The sequence below is a fragment of the Erigeron canadensis genome, chromosome 6, assembly GCF_010389155.1.
Source record: "Erigeron canadensis isolate Cc75 chromosome 6, C_canadensis_v1, whole genome shotgun sequence".
Lineage (NCBI taxonomy): Eukaryota > Viridiplantae > Streptophyta > Magnoliopsida > Asterales > Asteraceae > Erigeron > Erigeron canadensis.
The window spans coordinates 31,241,836-31,248,898 of NC_057766.1; positions in this window are offsets into that span (position 1 = coordinate 31,241,836).

Genomic DNA, 7,063 nt, shown 5'->3' on the forward strand with positions numbered 1-7,063 from the left:
TGTTATATAACAACTTGATAGTAATGAATGTCTAACAATCTGTAGAATATTCAACATTTCCTTTTGTATTAACAAAGTAAAAATTTAAGAAAACTAAGATCCAATAATTTGATTACCAATAAAATTAAGCATGTTAGTGGTGTGTCACTTCTCAAAGATGCCTAAACCTTCTTAATTTGATTTTAGTTTTAGTTCTTAATTCCTGCGGAGTATAATCAAATCCATATTAATTAATTAGTGCTTAGCATGCATTCAATTTTTAAAAAAGTCAATAGTATAGGGGCCGGATCAAAGAAATTAAAATCATTCTCTACTATACCTATTCAAATTTTTGTAGAAATTTCTACATTTATCTTGTCCACAAGTTACGAGTTTGATGAAATCTAACAATTGTACGGAATAAATTATACTATAATCATGTAATGTGTTGATTGACCAGTAGTATCTATATCTCGTTTCTCATTAGCCCTACATTATAAAAATGCCAACCTTGATATATATACGACAATGGATATAAACCACATACATTTACATTTCTTGATAATGTAGAATTGAATAAATAAATGATCATAGTATCGTTTTGAGATGAGAACAGTGAAGCTTTTCAATAGACATAGTTCCATGTTTTGTAATTGTAGGTCAAGTTTAAACATCTGAATTAAAAAGAAGAGAGTATTTAAAAATGTAGTAATGTGAAATGCATGGCATGGGACATGGCATGGGTATATATATGATCAACTGGATATATATCAAGTAATAATATTGACTTTCTTCAAGAGTGTTGCAATTGAAGCTGTTTTAGTTCTGGCATATTTAACATTAATTAATTAATTCACGTACCCTGTGTGTCCTTGATCTTAGATCAAGTGTTATGTTGATGATGCAATGAGACTCAATAATATTAATTACAAGGTAATTGGATTCAAATTTCATAAGAAAAATTTCATAGAAATATTATCGAAAATTTTCTGAATTGATGTTGTTAGAAATTTGATTGAGTGGTAATGATGATACTCTAAAGTAGAAGCTTCTAGTTACAAATAATCTTTTAGTTATGTTTCTTATATATCGGTAGATTTGTTATTGGTAAATTTATAGAACTATAGTTTGAAGGCACGAGAAAGGAATCTTGTGGTTTAAACCAGTTTAATTAGTGAGCTTGGTTTGACCTAAAGATTTTCACTAATGTATACACAAAAATATTAAAGTTTGTTATATATAGTGTAGAAAGTTATTTCCAACAAAGACATCAATTTAGTTTTATTTGTAATGCAACATCAAATATGTAATCACTTTCTAGCTAATTTGGTTTAATATCAAACATAACATCATATTTTATAAGTTTATTTTTTTTAAGAACAACATTATATTATAAAGTAAAAGTCATCAAACAAAATACTTGATGATATTAATAAGTATAATTACAAATATAATATCTAAAGAGAGATTTTAGTGTGTTTAGTGTGTATTTCTAGATTTTAAACATTGTATATTGATCATTAGTAAATTATTAGTTGATCATTTGTTATATGATATCTCTTTTGTCGTTCAAAAGAAAAATATCTAAAGAGAGAAACATGAAACACCAACGGAAATGCTCAACAAAGCTTAAAAAATTTTTAGTGGATTTTGAAACCACTTATCCTGTGAAATATAGAGTTTTTTACGTCTAGTCGTAGCCCACAAGTTTAATCTTAGTATTTTTCTACAAAGTTTTGAATATTAGTATTTTTTTTTTTTTACCTCAACCATGTATTGATAAGTTTCTTTAAATTGAAATAAATATTTGGTGTGAAATTAATATTGGGGCAAAAGTCAAATATAATACGGAGTACAGAAAAATCTCTCCGTACATCAGATTTAATGTAACGAATAGTTATACATGCATTGGATATGTCCAAAGTCTATGCTTTGCATATTCATTAAGCAACAATCAATACAACAAATTTAGGATTTCCTTTACACCAAATTTAGAATTTTCTTTAAAGACGTGACACTTTTTATGATAGTCATCCAACAACATATATACCTTCAAAAATCCATTAAACAATACACGATGTCCAAAATCACTTTCAAGGCCTTTAGAGCCTAATTTGGCCATCTCTACTCTAGACTATGACAGACAAGTTTAAACCATTAGACAAATCTAGTACTCTAGCTAAACAATAATAAATACTTGATGCTCTTACTTCATTGCCAACCAAGAACTAATGCTCTTACTTCATTGCCAACCAAGAACTAAGAAAATGTCACACCATGGCCCTACGTACGTTAGGCAAAAGAGAAAAAGATAACACCACGTTCGTCATTTTTGATATTAATGGATTATCATAATATCCAAAAATTTGTCCTTATTTCGTTTTTTCCAACCTAGTAATTAAAACTAATCTACCTAAATTCATAATAAGTAACATTTTGATTCCTTCTCGTGAGTTCGTTTTCTCTATGTTGTCATCCAACATTGAAAGGGGAACAACCCTATGCTACACATATTCTCTTACATCATGTCTACTATGGACTATATAAACAATTTGTAGTCGTTTTTGACAACTTCGAATGATTTCGACTCCACGAAACATCATTCTAGTGTAATTTTGCATTTATTTTGTACTTTTTTTTTCAATGGATAAATGTCACACCATTTATACACTTGCTCCCTAATAATTATCCAAATATTCCTAAATGACTATATTCATCAAATATCATATATTGAACTTTAGGCTTCTACGCAAATTAAAGTCACTACCACATATATATATCCAGCTTTAGGTGGAATGACTCATTTTGTACAACTTAATAACAAATTTGAAGTAGTAGTGTCACTATAATCTATTCAGCATCTCACTTTATGATTGCAATCGTGATCTGACTATGACAGATTATTAGTTCATTTTGTACAACTATATATGTAAGGCCGATATAACTAACGAAAACATTTGTATTACAATTTGAACACCTAATGACACTGCTTTACTCATTATGTTGAGGGGAAATGAACATAAAACAAATTAAAAGAGCATTAAATTCAGTAGAATATCATGTACTGGGTTTTCAATAGAAGACAACATACCAATCTGGTTGTCAAATAAGACCATGAACATGACCACTTAAATGGTTTGACTCAAACATGGGTCACCTGAACAACCAAAGTAAAAACAATCAAAGACTTATTAAGTGAATCGTGGCATCAATCAAATTTCAAACATATTATGAAAACTTTTACATTAATTCGTTGCATGGGGTAAACCAAATACAATTTAAAAGACATTTGACTTAGCGTGACTGAGATAGCTACCTTTTGGTTAGGTTAATTATGGGCTTCTTATTGAACTACACTCGCATGACCACTAATTAATCAAATGGTAAATTAAGGAAATCGAATAAGGAAAACAAAAAAATTAAAACAAAAATCAACTTACAAAAATCGAAAGTTATAATTGTTTATTAAAACAACTGTCTTTAATTTAATATATAAAAAGATTACTCCGTAGTTTTCTTAACATAAAAAAATACTCACTAAAAGTCATTTAGCTCAAGTTTCACCAAGTAAAAATCTATGTTTTAATGACAATATTTTAATTTATTTGTGTCATTTCTCAATTTGACCGTGTCATTTTTGCATAAGGATCATATATATTAATATTCTCAGTATCTAGTACTATTTTATAAATAGTTTTGTCCATTTTTTATTAAGAAAAGATGATTTGAACTATTCAAAACATTTCTAATTAATATACCTATAATAATCTTGAATATCAACCACTCATTTTTTCTTTCTCCTCAAATCTCAACCACTCATTTTTTTTTTCTCTTTCCTCCATAAATCAATTTAATACTTTAATTCATTCAAAATCTTTTATCTCAAAAACCGTATATAAATAAATTATAAAAATTGTATGAGTGTTCTTAAAATTAAAGATGTCATTTGATATATTTTCGACAAATTTTTAAATCCGATGGCGGAGACCGTACAGCTAAATCATTTGGCTATCACACTCTATGACTTATCACCTCTTATGACCTATCACCCCATTATCTCACCGCCGCAACACGCAACCACTATTTCTCGTTGGTTCATATCTGTCTCATTTAAATAATCACTTGATTAGAATAGTACACTTAATATGATTACATAATATTGTTTGTTAAATGATTGAGGCCTTTTAATTACCAAAATGATACTAAAAACAGTTACATAAAATAATATGAATGGTGGAGAAATTGCAAGTTGCAGGTGTCGTTTGGGGCATTGGATGCTTGAAGGGGATAAAGGGTATGGGATCTTTTGAACTAGGACCTATGAATTATCAAAGATTCCATAGGCCTACCAAATCTGACTCAAAACCTTTTGTTAACCATGCAATCTACTCATTTTTCCATCTAAGTTGGGTTGTTTGATTTTATAATTAAAAAAACTAGAGGTTTTGATGTTTAGTGGAAATCGAAATGCTTTGAAACCATTGCTTTTGAAATACGCGCCTTGAAATATACGAGTAGTAATTAGATTGATCTATACATTGTTTTAACTGAATTCTTGTATTAACTAGATTCATAATTTCACACTAAAAAGTTTCTTTGACCAGCAATTTTTTATTAAATCTTCAAAAAATATAACTCTATATTGTCAATATTCGAACTAAGACCTTGGAAAGTAAAATATTCTACAGACCCATCATATAGTAAACTATTGGTCAACCCACGTTAGTGAGTTAGCTGTAATAACAGCGTGGTTACATTTCTCTTCAAATAGGATAAATGCAACTAAAGCCAATCAGTCAAATTGACCGAGGTCATGGCACTAGCTACCCGATATCATTGATTGTTCGGACTCCAGCCTTATATTAGCTTTGAGTTTGCAAAACGATTATGGGTCCGCAGAGGATAAATAAAGTCACCTATTTATCTCCGTTTAGCTCTCTTGACTCGTTCACCCTTTGGTCTAGTTGCCTTTGGAAGTATGGAGTGAAACGTTTCTCCAGAGTCCACACTGGCTCGTTTAGGCGGGTAGAACGCACTCCTTTTGGTTGAACGAGGTTTTCGTGCTTGATCAATTAAATTATTGGAGGATTCCTCGCGAGAGTACTGAGAACTATACAAATTGTCATGTGGTATGTGTATATGTTACGACATTAACAACAAAAAAAAGAAATACTAGATAGATACAGTAACGATATTTGAAAATTTATTACATATTTAATATCATTACACATAAGTAGATAAATAATAAAGATTTCAGGCTATAGTTATATAAAATTGCTCTTTTTTAAAAAAGGACTTCGATTATAATCTTAAGCTTATGTAAGAGTTATTAAATCATGGAGAGGGTTTTATGTGTATTGATGATGTTACCTAAACACAGGTTAACAAAAAAAAAAAACACATGAAACATAGAAGCAAAATTAATGAACAAAGACTGCGACGAGAGAGAAAAAAGGACGGATAAAGAAGACAACATTTTTGTCGCTACAAACAGCCCCCATTTAATTTAAGGCTTTGATTTGAGATGTCTTGAAGACAAATAACCAAAATCTGACATGCTTTAATATCAACATTATTGGCTTATTGCCGAAAACAACCTTAAAAGAACTCTCTCTAACATATATTCCACATTTTCCACAGAGAATAAGTCAGACAAATAATAATTACTCACATTCATAATTTTGTTGTTAAAGAAGTGGAACAAAAACTAAATAATACAACTTCACGCTTTTAAAGATGGAATCCTACTATCCATTGTTCAATGGTTATTGCACTATTACTTGGCTAACTTTGCAGTCTGTTTTTTTGCTTTGGTTTTGTTCAAGGGTCAGGAAAGAGGCTATTGTGTTAGCCAAATGTGACTACAATGATTATATGATTTAAAAAGTAGGAGGCAACTATAAATTAGTGAATATCAGAGCTTTTCTTATCTAAGTACGACGACTATTATGACTTAAATATAGATAATCAAAATCTGACTTATCTGGGTATCCTGTGCTTGTTTTCAAACTCATCCCTGGCCACTCCCAATGATATGCCTAGCAAGATTCAAATTTAAGACTTTACTAGCTAATTAACCCGGGTTCAAGATCTATCGCCGGAAGAACCAACACTTAAAGGGTGTAAGCAACGGAGGGTTAATTAATAAAATTTTGTAATATTAAGTTATGTCGATGTCTAAGAACTATGGAATAGTTCAATCATACTCATAATCTCGAAATAGTATACCTTATATTTCGAATATATATAATTAGCTTATTAACCCGCATAATATGCGGATAATTTAAAATCTATTATGATATAACTATTTAGATGATGAAAATTTAAAAGACCATGTATAAAATGTTAGAGTTTTCAACAGAAAATACAAGCTTATTAAAACAAAAAGAGATGGTGATAGTATTTTTGAAAATTTACATATAGTCGTTTAAAGAAAAAAAATAAATTAGATAATTACATTTTAATTTGCATTAAACTTAGTCTAAAACGGAAATAAATCATAAATCAATTAAAAAATGATTTAAAGTTTAAATAGGATGATGTCATAAATCAATAAAATGGAAAAGAAATAATTGATATAAGTCTAATAATGACAAGTAAGCATTATTTAGGAAATAATAATGTCATAAAAATCTTGTTTTATTTATATAAGAGATTATAAAGATATTTAAATGTTAACTGCTTAATAACCTTTGACTCTTTGAGGTGGTTAAAGAGCATAAGCAAGCTCTGTTGCACTTTCAGGTTAAAGTAGACTTGAAGCATTTCAAATTGGACATATGGCATGTATAATATTTTTGGTTTCGAATTATACAGAGCTGAAAATTTGGACTAATTAAAGTGAGTCTTCGATGAGGGCTAATGGGCTATGATTAATTTGAACGGGTTAAGTTGTCCGAAAAATGAAATAGTGTAAAGAGTTAACAAGAATATATTAAAGCACTTAACTGATTATAGATATTATAGAAGATATGTTAGATTTGCAATCATATACTATACTATATGTTTTTAAGAAATTATTACATTTGGGCAAAAAGCACTATATATAGGTTAACCAAACCGAATCTTCACTCTTTTGATATGT